Below are 14,317 nucleotides of genomic sequence, written 5' to 3' on the forward strand. Positions count from 1 at the left end.
GCCATATGGAGAAGACATCTACTGTATCTACACCAGGGATGTGGCTATCCACCCTGAACACAACACCATATCATGGTCAAAACAGTGTTAGCGACCCAGTGACGACCACATGGAGAAGCCCCCTACTTTATCTACACCAGAGATGTGGCTGTCCACCCTGAACACAACACCATATCATGGTCAAAATAGTGTTAGCGACCCAGTGATGACCACAAGAAGAAGCCCCCTACTGTATCTACACCAGGGATGTGGCTATCCACCCTGAACACAACACCTTACATGGTAAAAACAGTGTTAGCGACCCAGTGACGACCACATGGAGAAGCCCCCTACTGTATCTACACCAGGGATGTGGCTATCCACCCTGAACACAACACCATATCATAGTCAAAACAGTGTTAGCGACCCGGTGACGACCACATGGAGAAGACCCCTACTGTAACTACACCAGGGATGTGGCTATCCACCCTGAACACAACACCATATCATGGTCAAAACAGTGTTAGCGACCCGGTGACGACCACATGGACAAGCCCCCTACTGTATCTACACCAGGGATGTGGCTATCCACCCTGAACACAACACGATATCATGGTAAAAACAGTGTAAGCGACCCGGTGACGGCCACATGTAGAAGCCATCTACTGTATCTACACCAGGGATGTGGCTATCCACCCTGAAAACAACACCATATCATGGTCAAAACAGTGTTAGCGACCCGATGACGACCACATGGAGAAGCCCCCTACTGTATCTACACCAGGGATGTGGCTATCCACCCTGAACACAACACCATATCATAGTCAAAACAGTGTTAGCGACCCGGTGACGACCACATGGAGAAGCCCCCTACTGTATCTACACCAGGGATGTGGCTATCCACCCTGAACACAACACCATATCATGGTCAAAACAGTGTAAGCGACCCGGTGACGACCACATGGAGAAGCCCCCTATAGTATCTACACCAGGGATGTGGCTATCCACCCTGAACACAACACCATATCATGGTCAAAACAGTGTTAGCGACCCAGTGAAGACCACATGGAGAAGCCCCCTACTGTATCTACACCAGGGATGTGGCTATCCACCCTGAACACAACACCATATCATAGTCAAAACAGTGTTAGCCACCCGGTGACGACCACATGGAGAAGCCCCCTACTGTATCTACACCAGGGATTTGGCTAACCACCCTGAACACAACACCATATCATGGTCAAAACAGTGTTAGCGACCCAGTGACGACCACATGGAGAAGCCCCCTACTGTATCTACACCAGGGATGTGGCTATCCACCCGGAACACAACACCATATCATGGTAAAAACAGTGTTAGCGACCAAGTGACGACCACATGGAGAAGCCCCCTACTGTATCTACACCAGGGATGTGGCTATCCACCCTGAACACAACACCATATCATGGTCAAAACAGTGTTAGCGACCCAGTGACGACCACATGGAGAAGCCCCCTACTGTATCTACACCAGGGATGTGGCTAACCACCCTGAACACAACACCATATCATGGTCAAAACAGGGTTAGCGACCCGGTGACGACCACGTTGAGAAACCCCCTACTGTATCTACACCAGGGATGTGGCTATCCACCCTGAACACAACACCATATCATGGTAAAAACAGTGTTAGCGACCCGGTGACGACCACATGGAGAAGTCCCCTACTGTATCTACACCAGGGATGTGGCTATCCACCCTGAAAACAACACCATATCATGGTCAAAACAGTGTTAGGGACCCGGTGACGACCACATGAAGAAGCCCCCTACTGTATCTACACCAGGGATGTGGCTATCCACCCGGAACACAACACCATATCATGGTAAAAACAGTGTCAGGGACCCGGTGACGACCACATGAAGAAGCCCCCTACTGTATCTACACAAGGGATGTGGCTATCCACCCTGAACACAACACGATATCATGGTAAAAACAGTGTCAGCGACCCGGTGACGACCACATGGAGAAGCCCCCTACTGTATCTACACAAGGGATGTGGCTATCCACCCTGAACACAACACCATTTTATGGTAAAAAAACGTTGTTAGCGACGCGGTGACGACCACATGGAGAAGCCCCCTACTGTATCTACACCAGGGATGTGGCTATCCACCCTGAACACAACACCATATCATGGTAAAAACAGTGTTAGCGACCCGGTGACGACCACATGGAGAAGCCCCCTACTGTATCTACACCAGGGATGTGGCTATCCACCCGGAACACAACACCATATCATGGTCAAAACAGTGTTAGCGACTCGGTGACGACCACATGGAGAAGCCCCCTACTGTATCTACACAAGGGATGTGGCTATCCACCCTCAACACAACACCATATCATGGTAAAAACAGTGTTAGCGACCCAGTGACGACCACATGGAGAAGCCCCCAACTGTATCTACACCAGGGATGTGGCTATCCACCCTGAACACAACACCATATCATGGTAAAAACAGTGTTAGCGACCCAGTGGCGACCACATGGAGAAGCCCCCTACTGTATCTACACCAGGGATGTGGCTATCCACCCTGAACACAACACCATATCATGGTAAAAACAGTGTTAGCGACCCAGTGACGACCACATGGAGAAGCCCCCTACTGTATCTACACCAGGGATGTGGCTATCCACCCTGAACACAACACCATATCATGGTCAAAACAGTGTTAGCGACCCGGTGACGACCACATGGAGAAGCCCCCTATAGTATCTACACCAGGGATGTGGCTATCCACCCTGAACACAACACCATATCATGGTCAAAACAGTGTTAGCCACCCGGTGACGACCACATGGAGAAGCCCCCTACTGTATCTACACCAGGGATTTGGCTAACCACCCTGAACACAACACCATATCATGGTCAAAACAGTGTTAGCGACCCAGTGACGACCACATGGAGAAGCCTCCTACTGTATCTACACCAGGGATGTGGCTATCCACCCGGAACACAACACCATATCATGGTAAAAACAGTGTTAGCGACCAAGTGACGACCACATGGAGAAGCCCCCTACTGTATCTACACCAGGGATGTGGCTATCCACCCTGAACACAACACCATATCATGGTCAAAACAGTGTTAGCGACCCAGTGACGACCACATGGAGAAGCCCCCTACTGTATCTACACCAGGGATGTGGCTAACCACCCTGAACACAACACCATATCATGGTCAAAACAGTGTTAGCGACCCGGTGACGACCACATGGAGAAGTCCCCTACTGTATCTACACCAGGGATGTGGCTATCCACCCTGAAAACAACACCATATCATGGTCAAAACAGTGTTAGCGACCCGGTGACGACCACATGAAGAAGCCCCCTACTGTATCTACACCAGGGATGTGGCTATCCACCCGGAACACAACACCATATCATGGTAAAAACAGTGTCAGGGACCCGGTGACGACCACATGAAGAAGCCCCCTACTGTATCTACACAAGGGATGTGGCTATCCACCCTGAACACAACACCATATCATGGTAAAAACAGTGTCAGCGACCCGGTGACGACCACATGGATAAGCCCCCTACTGTATCTACACCAGGGATGTGGCTATCCACCCTGAACACAACACCATTTTATGGTAAAAAAACGTTGTTAGCGACCCGGTGACGACCACATGGAGAAGCCCCCTACTGTATCTACACCAGGGATGTGGCTATCCACCCTGAACACAACACCATATCATGGTAAAAACAGTGTTAGCGACCCGGTGACGACCACATGGAGAAGCCCCCTACTGTATCTACACCAGGGATGTGGCTATCCACCCTGAACACAACACCATATCATGGTCAAAACAGTGTAAGCGACTCGGTGACGACCACATGGAGAAGCCCCCTACTGTATCTACACAAGGGATGTGGCTATCCACCCTGAACACAACACCATATCATGGTAAAAACAGTGTTAGCGACCCAGTGACGACCACATGGAGAAGCCCCCAACTGTATCTACACCAGGGATGTGGCTATCCACCCTGAACACAACACCATATCATGGTAAAAACAGTGTTAGCGACCCAGTGGCGACCACATGGAGAAGCCCCCTACTGTATCTACACCAGGGATGTGGCTATCCACCCTGAACACAACACCATATCATGGTAAAAACAGTGTCGGAGACCCGGTGACGACCACATGGAGAAGCCCCCTACTGTATCTACACCAGGGATGTGGCTATCCACCCTGAACACAACACCATATCATAGTCAAAACAGTGTTAGCCACCCGGTGACGACCACATGGAGAAGCCCCCTACTGTATCTACACCAGGGAATTGGCTAACCACCCTGAACACAACACCATATCATGGTCAAAACAGTGTTAGCGACCCAGTGACGACCACATGGAGAAGCCCCCTACTGTATCTACACCAGGGATGTGGCTATCCACCCTGAACACAACACCATATCATGGTAAAAACAGTGTTAGCGACCAAGTGACGACCACATGGAGAAGCCCCCTACTGTATCTACACCAGGGATGTGGCTATCCACCCTGAACACAACACCATATCATGGTCAAAACAGTGTTAGCGACCCAGTGACGACCACATGGAGAAGCCCCCTACTGTGTCTACACCAGGGATGTGGCTAACCACCCTGAACACAACACCATATCATGGTCAAAACAGTGTTAGCGACCCGGTGACGACCACGTTGAGAAACCCCCTACTGTATCTACACCAGGGATGTGGCTATCCACCCTGAACACAACACCATATCATGGTCAAAACAGTGTTAGCGACCCGGTGACGACCACATGGAGAAGTCCCCTACTGTATCTACACCAGGGATGTGGCTATCCACCCTGAAAACAACACCATATCATGGTCGAAACAGTGTTAGCGACCCGGTGACGACCACATGAAGAAGCCCCCTACTGTATCTACACCAGGGATGTGGCTATCCACCCGGAACACAACACCATATCATGGTAAAAACAGTGTCAGGGACCCGGTGACGACCACATGAAGAAGCACCCTACTGTATCTACACAAGGGATGTGGCTATCCACCCTGAACACAACACGATATCATGGTAAAAACAGTGTCACCGACCCGGTGACGACCACATGGAGAAGCCCCCTACTGTATCTACACAAGGGATGTGGCTATCCACCCTGAACACAACACCATTTTATGGTAAAAAAACGTTGTTATCGACCCGGTGACGACCACATGGAGAAGCCCCCTACTGTATCTACACCAGGGATGTGGCTATCCACCCTGAACACAACACCATATCATGGTAAAAACAGTGTTAGCGACCCGGTGACGACCACATGGAGAAGCCCCCTACTGTATCTACACCAGGGATGTGGCTATCCACCCTGAACACAACACCATATCATGGTCAAAACAGTGTTAGCGACTCGGTGACGACCACATGGAGAAGCCCCCTACTGTATCTACACAAGGGATGTGGCTATCCACCCTGAACACAACACCATATCATGGTAAAAACAGTGTTAGCGACCCAGTGACGACCACATGGAGAAGCCCCAAACTGTATCTACACCAGGGATGTGGCTATCCACCCTGAACACAACACCATATCATGGTAAAAACAGTGTTAGCGACCCAGTGGCGACCACATGGAGAAGCCCCCTACTGTATCTACACCAGGGATGTGGCTATCCACCCTGAACACAACACCATATCATGGTAAAAACAGTGTTAACGACCTGGTGAGGACCACATGGAGAAGCCCCCTACTGTATCTACACCAGGGATTTGGCTAACCACCCTGAACACAACACCATATCATGGTCAAAACAGTGTTAGCGACCCGGGGACGACCACGTTGAGAAACCCCCTACTGTATCTACACCAGGGATGTGGCTATCCACCCTGAACACAACACCATATCATGGTCAAAACAGTGTTAGCGACCCGGTGACGACCACATGGAGAAGCCCCCTACTGTATCTACACCAGGGATGTGGCTATCCACCCTGAACACAACACCATATCATGGTAAAAACAGTGTTAGCAACCCGGTGACGACCACATGAAGAAGCCCCCTACAGTATCTACACCAGGGATGTGGCTATCCACCCTGAACACAACACCATATCATGGTCAAAACAGTGTCGGAGACCCGGTGACGACCACATGGAGAAGCCCCCTACTGTATCTACACCAGGGATGTGGCTATCCACCCTGAACACAACACCATATCATGGTCAAAACAGTGTTAGCGACCCGGTGACGACCACATGAAGAAGCCCCCTACTGTATCTACACCAGGGATGTGGCTATCCACCCTGAACACAACACCATATCATGGTAAAAACAGTGTCAGGGACCCGGTGACGACCACATGAAGAAGCCCCCTACTGTATCTACACCAGGGATGTGGCTATCCACCCTGAACACAACACGATATCATGGTAAAAACAGTGTAAGCGACCCGGTGACGGCCACATGGAGAAGCCATCTACTGTATCTACACCAGCTATGTGGCTATCCACCCTGAACACAACACCATATCATGGTCAAAACAGTGTTAGCGACCCAGTGACGACCACATGGAGAAGCCCCCTACTGTATCTACACCAGGGATGTGGCTATCCACCCTGAACACAACACCATATCATGGTCAAAACAGTGTTAGCGACTCGGTGACGACCATATGGAGAAGTCCCCTACTGTATCTACACCAGGGATGTGGCTATCCACCCTGAACACAACACCATATCATGGTAAAAAACGTTGTTAGCGACCCAGTGACGACCACATGGAGAAGTCCCCTACTGTATCTACACCAGGGATGTGACTATCCACCCTGAACACAACACCATATCATGGTCAAAACAGTGTTAGCGACTCGGTGACGACCATATGGAGAAGCCCCCTACTGTATCTACACCAGGGATGTGGCTATCCACCCTGAACACAACACCATATCATGGTAAAAACAGTGTTAGCGACCCGATGACGACCACATGAAGAAGCCCCCTACTGTATCTACCCCAGGGATGTGGCTATCCACCCTGAACATAGCACAATATCATGGTAAAAACAGTGTTAGCGACCCGGTGACGACCACATGGAGAAGCCCCCTACTGTATCTACACCAGGGATGTGGCTATCCACCCTGAAAACAACACCATATCATGGTCAAAACAGTGTTAGCGACCCAGTGACGACCACATGGAGAAGCCCCCTACTGTATCTACACCAGAGATGTGGCTGTCCACCCTGAACACAACACCATATCATGGTCAAAATAGTGTTAGCGACCTAGTGACGACCACAAGGAGAAGCCCCCTACTGTATCTACACCAGGGATGTGGCTATCCACCCTGAACACAACACCTTACATGGTAAAAACAGTGTTAGCGACCCAGTGACGACCACATGGAGAAGCCCCCTACTGTATCTACACCAGGGATGTGGCTATCCACCCTGAACACAACACCATATCATAGTCAAAACAGTGTTAGCGACCCGGTGACGACCACATGGAGAAGCCCCCTACTGTATCTACACCAGGGATGTGGCTATCCACCCTGAACACAACACCATATCATGGTAAAAACAGTGTTAGCGACCCGGTGACGACCACATGGACAAGCCCCCTACTGTATCTACACCAGGGATGTGGCTATCCACCCTGAACACAACACCATATCATGGTCAAAACAGTGTTAGCGACCCGGTGACGACCACATGGACAAGCCCCCTACTGTATCTACACCAGGGATGTGGCTATCCACCCTGAAAACAACACGATATCATGGTAAAAACAGTGTAAGGGACCCGGTGACGGCCATATGGAGAAGCCCCCTACTGTATCTACACCAGGGATGTGGCTATCCACCCTGAACACAACACCATATCATGGTAAAAACAGTGTTAGCGACCCGATGACGACCACATGAAGAAGCCCCCTACTGTATCTACCCCAGGGATGTGGCTATCCACCCTGAACACAACACCATATCATGGTAAAAACAGTGTTAACGACCTGGTGAGGACCACATGGAGAAGCCCCCTACTGTATCTACACCAGGGATTTGGCTAACCACCCTGAACACAACACCATATCATGGTCAAAACAGTGTTAGCGACCCGGGGACGACCACGTTGAGAAACCCCCTACTGTATCTACACAAGGGATGTGGCTATCCACCCTGAACACAACACCATATCATGGTCAAAACAGTGTTAGCGACCCGGTGACGACCACATGGAGAAGCCCCCTACTGTATCTACACCAGGGATGTGGCTATCCACCCTGAACACAACACCATATCATGGTAAAAACAGTGTTAGCAACCCGGTGACGACCACATGAAGAAGCCCCCTACAGTATCTACACCAGGGATGTGGCTATCCACCCTGAACACAACACCATATCATGGTCAAAACAGTGTCGGAGACCCGGTGACGACCACATGGAGAAGCCCCCTACTGTATCTACACCAGGGATGTGGCTATCCACCCTGAACACAACACCATATCATGGTCAAAACAGTGTTAGCGACCCGGTGACGACCACATGAAGAAGCCCCCTACTGTATCTACACCAGGGATGTGGCTATCCACCCGGAACACAACACCATATCATGGTAAAAACAGTGTCAGGGACCCGGTGACGACCACATGAAGAAGCCCCCTACTGTATCTACACCAGAGATGTGGCTATCCACCCTGAACACAACACGATATCATGGTAAAAACAGTGAAAGCGACCCGGTGACGGCCACATGGAGAAGCCATCTACTGTATCTACACCAGCTATGTGGCTATCCACCCTGAACACAACACCATATCATGGTCAAAACAGTGTTAGCGACCCAGTGACGACCACATGGAGAAGCCCCCTACTGTATCTACACCAGGGATGTGGCTATCCACCCTGAACACAACACCATATCATGGTCAAAACAGTGTTAGCGACTCGGTGACGACCATATGGAGAAGTCCCCTACTGTATCTACACAAGGGATGTGGCTATCCACCCTGAACACAACACCATATCATGGTAAAAAACGTTGTTAGCGACCCGGTGACGACCACATGGAGAAGTCCCCTACTGTATCTACACCAGGGATGTGACTATCCACCCTGAACACAACACCATATCATGGTCAAAACAGTGTTAGCGACTCGGTGACGACCATATGGAGAAGCCCCCTACTGTATCTACACCAGGGATGTGGCTATCCACCCTGAACACAACACCATATCATGGTAAAAACAGTGTTAGCGACCCGATGACGACCACATGAAGAAGCCCCCTACTGTATCTACCCCAGGGATGTGGCTATCCACCCTGAACATAGCACAATATCATGGTAAAAACAGTGTTAGCGACCCGGTGACGACCACATGGAGAAGCCCCCTACTGTATCTACACCAGGGATGTGGCTATCCACCCTGAAAACAACACCATATCATGGTCAAAACAGTGTTAGCGACCCAGTGACGACCACATGGAGAAGCCCCCTACTGTATCTACACCAGAGATGTGGCTGTCCACCCTGAACACAACACCATATCATGGTCAAAATAGTGTTAGCGACCTAGTGACGACCACAAGGAGAAGCCCCCTACTGTATCTACACCAGGGATGTGGCTATCCACCCTGAACACAACACCTTACATGGTAAAAACAGTGTTAGCGACCCAGTGACGACCACATGGAGAAGCCCCCTACTGTATCTACACCAGGGATGTGGCTATCCACCCTGAACATAGCACAATATCATGGTAAAAACAGTGTTAGCGACCCGGTGACGACCACATGGAGAAGCCCCCTACTGTATCTACACCAGGGATGTGGCTATCCACCCTGAAAACAACACCATATCATGGTCAAAACAGTGTTAGCGACCCAGTGACGACCACATGGAGAAGCCCCCTACTGTATCTACACCAGAGATGTGGCTGTCCACCCTGAACACAACACCATATCATGGTCAAAATAGTGTTAGCGACCTAGTGACGACCACAAGGAGAAGCCCCCTACTGTATCTACACCAGGGATGTGGCTATCCACCCTGAACACAACACCTTACATGGTAAAAACAGTGTTAGCGACCCAGTGACGACCACATGGAGAAGCCCCCTACTGTATCTACACCAGGGATGTGGCTATCCACCCTGAACACAACACCATATCATAGTCAAAACAGTGTTAGCGACCCGGTGACGACCACATGGAGAAGCCCCCTACTGTATCTACACCAGGGATGTGGCTATCCACCCTGAACACAACACCATATCATGGTCAAAACAGTGTTAGCGACTCGGTGACGACCACATGGACAAGCCCCCTACTGTATCTACACCAGGGATGTGGCTATCCACCCTGAACACAACACCATATCATGGTCAAAACAGTGTTAGCGACCCGGTGACGACCACATGGACAAGCCCCCTACTGTATCTACACCAGGGATGTGGCTATCCACCCTGAACACAACACCATATCATGGTAAAAACAGTGTAAGGGACCCGGTGACGGCCATATGGAGAAGCCCCCTACTGTATCTACACCAGGGATGTGGCTATCCACCCTGAACACAACACCATATCATGGTAAAAACAGTGTTAGCGACCCGATGACGACCACATGAAGAAGCCCCCTACTGTATCTACCCCAGGGATGTGGCTATCCACCCTGAACATAGCACAATATCATGGTAAAAACAGTGTTAGCGACCCGGGGACGACCACATGGAGAAGCCCCCTACTGTATCTACACCAGGGATGTGGCTATCCACCCTGAAAACAACACCCTATCATGGTCAAAACAGTGTTAGCGACCCAGTGACGACCACATGGAGAAGCCCCCTACTGTATGTACACCAGAGATGTGGCTGTCCACCCTGAACACAACACCATATCATGGTCAAAATAGTGTTAGCGACCTAGTGACGACCACAAGGAGAAGCCCCCTACTGTATCTACACCAGGGATGTGGCTATCCACCCTGAACACAACACCTTACATGGTAAAAACAGTGTTAGCGACCCAGTGACGACCACATGGAGAAGCCCCCTACTGTATCTACACCAGGGATGTGGCTATCCACCCTGAACACAACACCATATCATAGTCAAAACAGTGTTAGCGACCCGGTGACGACCACATGGAGAAGCCCCCTACTGTATCTACACCAGGGATGTGGCTATCCACCCTGAACACAACACCATATCATGGTCAAAATAGTGTTAGCGACCCAGTGACGACCACATGAAGAAGCCCCCTACTGTATCTACACCAGGGATGTGGCTATCCACCCTCAACACAACACCATATCATGGTAAAAACAGTGTTAGCGACCCAGTGACGACCACATGGAGAAGCCCCCTACTGTATCTACACCAGGGATGTGGCTATCCACCCTGAACACAACACCATATCATGGTCAAAACAGTGTTAGGGACTCGGTGAAGACCACATGGAGAAGTCCCCTACTCTATCTAAAAAAGGGATTTGGCTAAACACCCTGAACACAACACCATATCATGGTCAAAACAGTGTTAACGACCCGGTGACGACCACATGGAGAAGTCCCCTACTGTATCTACACCAGGGATGTGGCTATCCACCCTGAACACAACACCATATCATAGTCAAAACAGTGTTAGCGACCCGGTGACGACCACATGGACAAGCACCCTACTGTATCTACACCAGGGATGTGGCTATCCACCCTGAACACAACACCATATCATGGTCAAAACAGTGTTAGCGACCCGGTGACGATCACATGGAGATGCCCCCTATAGTATCTACACCAGGGATGTGGCTATCCACCCTGAACACAACACCATATCATGGTCAAAACAGTGTTAGCGACCCAGTGAAGACCACATGGAGAAGCCCCCTACAGTATCTACACCAGGGATGCGGCTATCCACCCTGAACACAACACCATATCATAGTCAAAACAGTGTTAGCCACCCGGTGACGACCACATGGAGAAGCCCCCTACTGTATCTACACCAGGGATGTGGCTAACCACCCTGAACAAAACACCATATGATGGTAAAAACAGTGTTAGCGACCCGGTGTCGACCACATGGAGAAACCCCCTACTGTATCTACACCAGGGATGTGGCTATCCACCCTGAACACAACACCATATCATGGTCAAAACAGTGTTAACGACCCGGGGACGACCACATGGACAAGCCCCCTGCTGTATCTACACCAGGGATGTGGCTATCTACCCTGAACACAACACCATATCATGGTCAAAACAGTGTTAGTGACCCGGTGACGACCACATGAAGAAGCCCCCTACTGTATCTACACCAGGGATGTGGCTATCCACCCTGAACACAACACCATATCATGGTAAAAACAGTGTAAGCGACCCGGTGACGACCACATGGAGAAGCCCCCTACTGTATCTACACCAGGGATGTGGCTATCCACCCTAAACACAACACCATATCATGGTAAAAACAGTGTCAGCGACCCGGTGACGACCACATGGAGAAGCCATCTACTGTATCTACACCAGGGATGTGGCTATCCACCCTGAACACAACACCATATCATGGTCAAAACAGTGTTAGCGATTCGTTGACGACCACATGGAGAAGCCCCCTGTAGTATCTACACCAGGGATGTGGCTATCCACCCTGAACACAACACCATATAATGGTCAAAACAGTGTTAGCGACCCGGTGCCGACCACATGGAGAAGCCCCCTACTGTATCTACACCAGGGATGTGGCTATCCACCCTGAACACAACACCATATCATGGTCAAAACAGTGTTAGCGACCCAGTAACGACCACATGGAGAAGCCCCCTACTGTATCTACACCATTGATGTGGCTATCCACCCTGAACACAACACCATATCATAGTCAAAACAGTGTTAGCGACCCAGTGACAACCACATGGAGAAGACCCTTCTGTATCTACACCAGGGATGTGGCTATCCACCCTGAACACAACACCATATCATGGTAAAAACAGTGTTAGCGACCCGGTGACGACCACGTGGAGAAACCCCCTACTGTATCTACACCAGGGATGTGGCTATCCACCCTGAACACAACACCATATCATGGTCAAAACAGTGTTAGCGACTCGGTGACGACCACATGGATAAGCCCCCTACTGTATCTACACCAGGGATGTGGCTATCCACCCTGAACACAACACCATATCATGGTCAAAACAGTGTTAGCGACCAGGTGACGACCACATGAACAAGCCCCCTACTGTATCTACACCAGGGATGTGGCTATCCACCCGGAACACAACACCATATCATGGTAAAAACAGTGTTAACGACCCGGTGACGACCACATGGAGAAGCCATCTACTGTATCTACACCAGGGATGTGGCTATCCACCCTGAACACAACACCATATCATGGTAAAAACAGTGTCAGCGACCCGGTGACGACCATATGAAGAAGCCCCCTACTGTATCTACACCAGGGATGTGGCTATCCACCCTGAACACAACACCATATAATGGTAAAAAACAGTGTAAGCGACCCGGTGACGGCCACATGGAGAAGCCATCTACTGTATCTACACCAGGGATGTGGCTATCCACCCTGAACACAACACCATATCATGGTCAAAACAGTGTTAGCGATTCGGTGACGACCACATGGAGAAGCCCCCTGTAGTATGTAGACCAGGGATGTGGCTATCCACCCTGAACACAACACCATATCATGGTCAAAACAGTGTTAGCGACCCGGTGCCGACCACATGGAGAAGCCCCCTACTGTATCTACACCAGGGATGTGGCTATCCACCCTGAACACAACACCATATCATGGTCAAAACAGTGTTAGCGACCCAGTGACGACCACATTGAGAAGCCCCCTACTGTATCTACACCAGGGATGTGGCTATCCACCCTGAACACAACACCATATCATAGTCAAAACAGTGTTATCGACCCTGTGACGACCACATGGAGAAGCCCCCTACTGTATCTACACCAGGGATGTGGCTATCCACCCTGAACACAACACCATATCATGGTAAAAACAGTTTTAGCGACCCAGTGACGACCACGTGGAGAAACCCCCTACTGTATCTACACCAGGGATGAGTCTATCCACCCTGTATACAACACCATATCATGGTCAAAACAGTGTTAGCGACTCGGTGACGGCCACATGGATAAGCCCCCTACTGTATCTACACCAGGGATGTGGCTATCCACCCTGAACACAACACCATATCATGGTCAAAACAGTGTTAGCGACCCGGTGACGACCACATGAACAAGCCCCCTACTGTATCTACACCAGGGATGTGGCTATCCACCCTGAACACAACAC

General features: G+C 50.2%; 1 protein-coding gene across 1 annotated transcript in view; it reads left to right on the forward strand.

The window, feature by feature from the left end:
- LOC125376575 overlaps positions 1 to 14,317 on the forward strand; it is a 69,084-nt gene that overhangs the window by 22,659 nt on the left and 32,108 nt on the right. The gene's annotated exons all lie outside the window — the stretch shown is intronic.

Source organism: Haliotis rufescens, unplaced genomic scaffold, assembly GCF_023055435.1.
Source record: "Haliotis rufescens isolate VD_foot unplaced genomic scaffold, xgHalRufe1.0.p SCAF_10, whole genome shotgun sequence".
Lineage (NCBI taxonomy): Eukaryota > Metazoa > Mollusca > Gastropoda > Lepetellida > Haliotidae > Haliotis > Haliotis rufescens.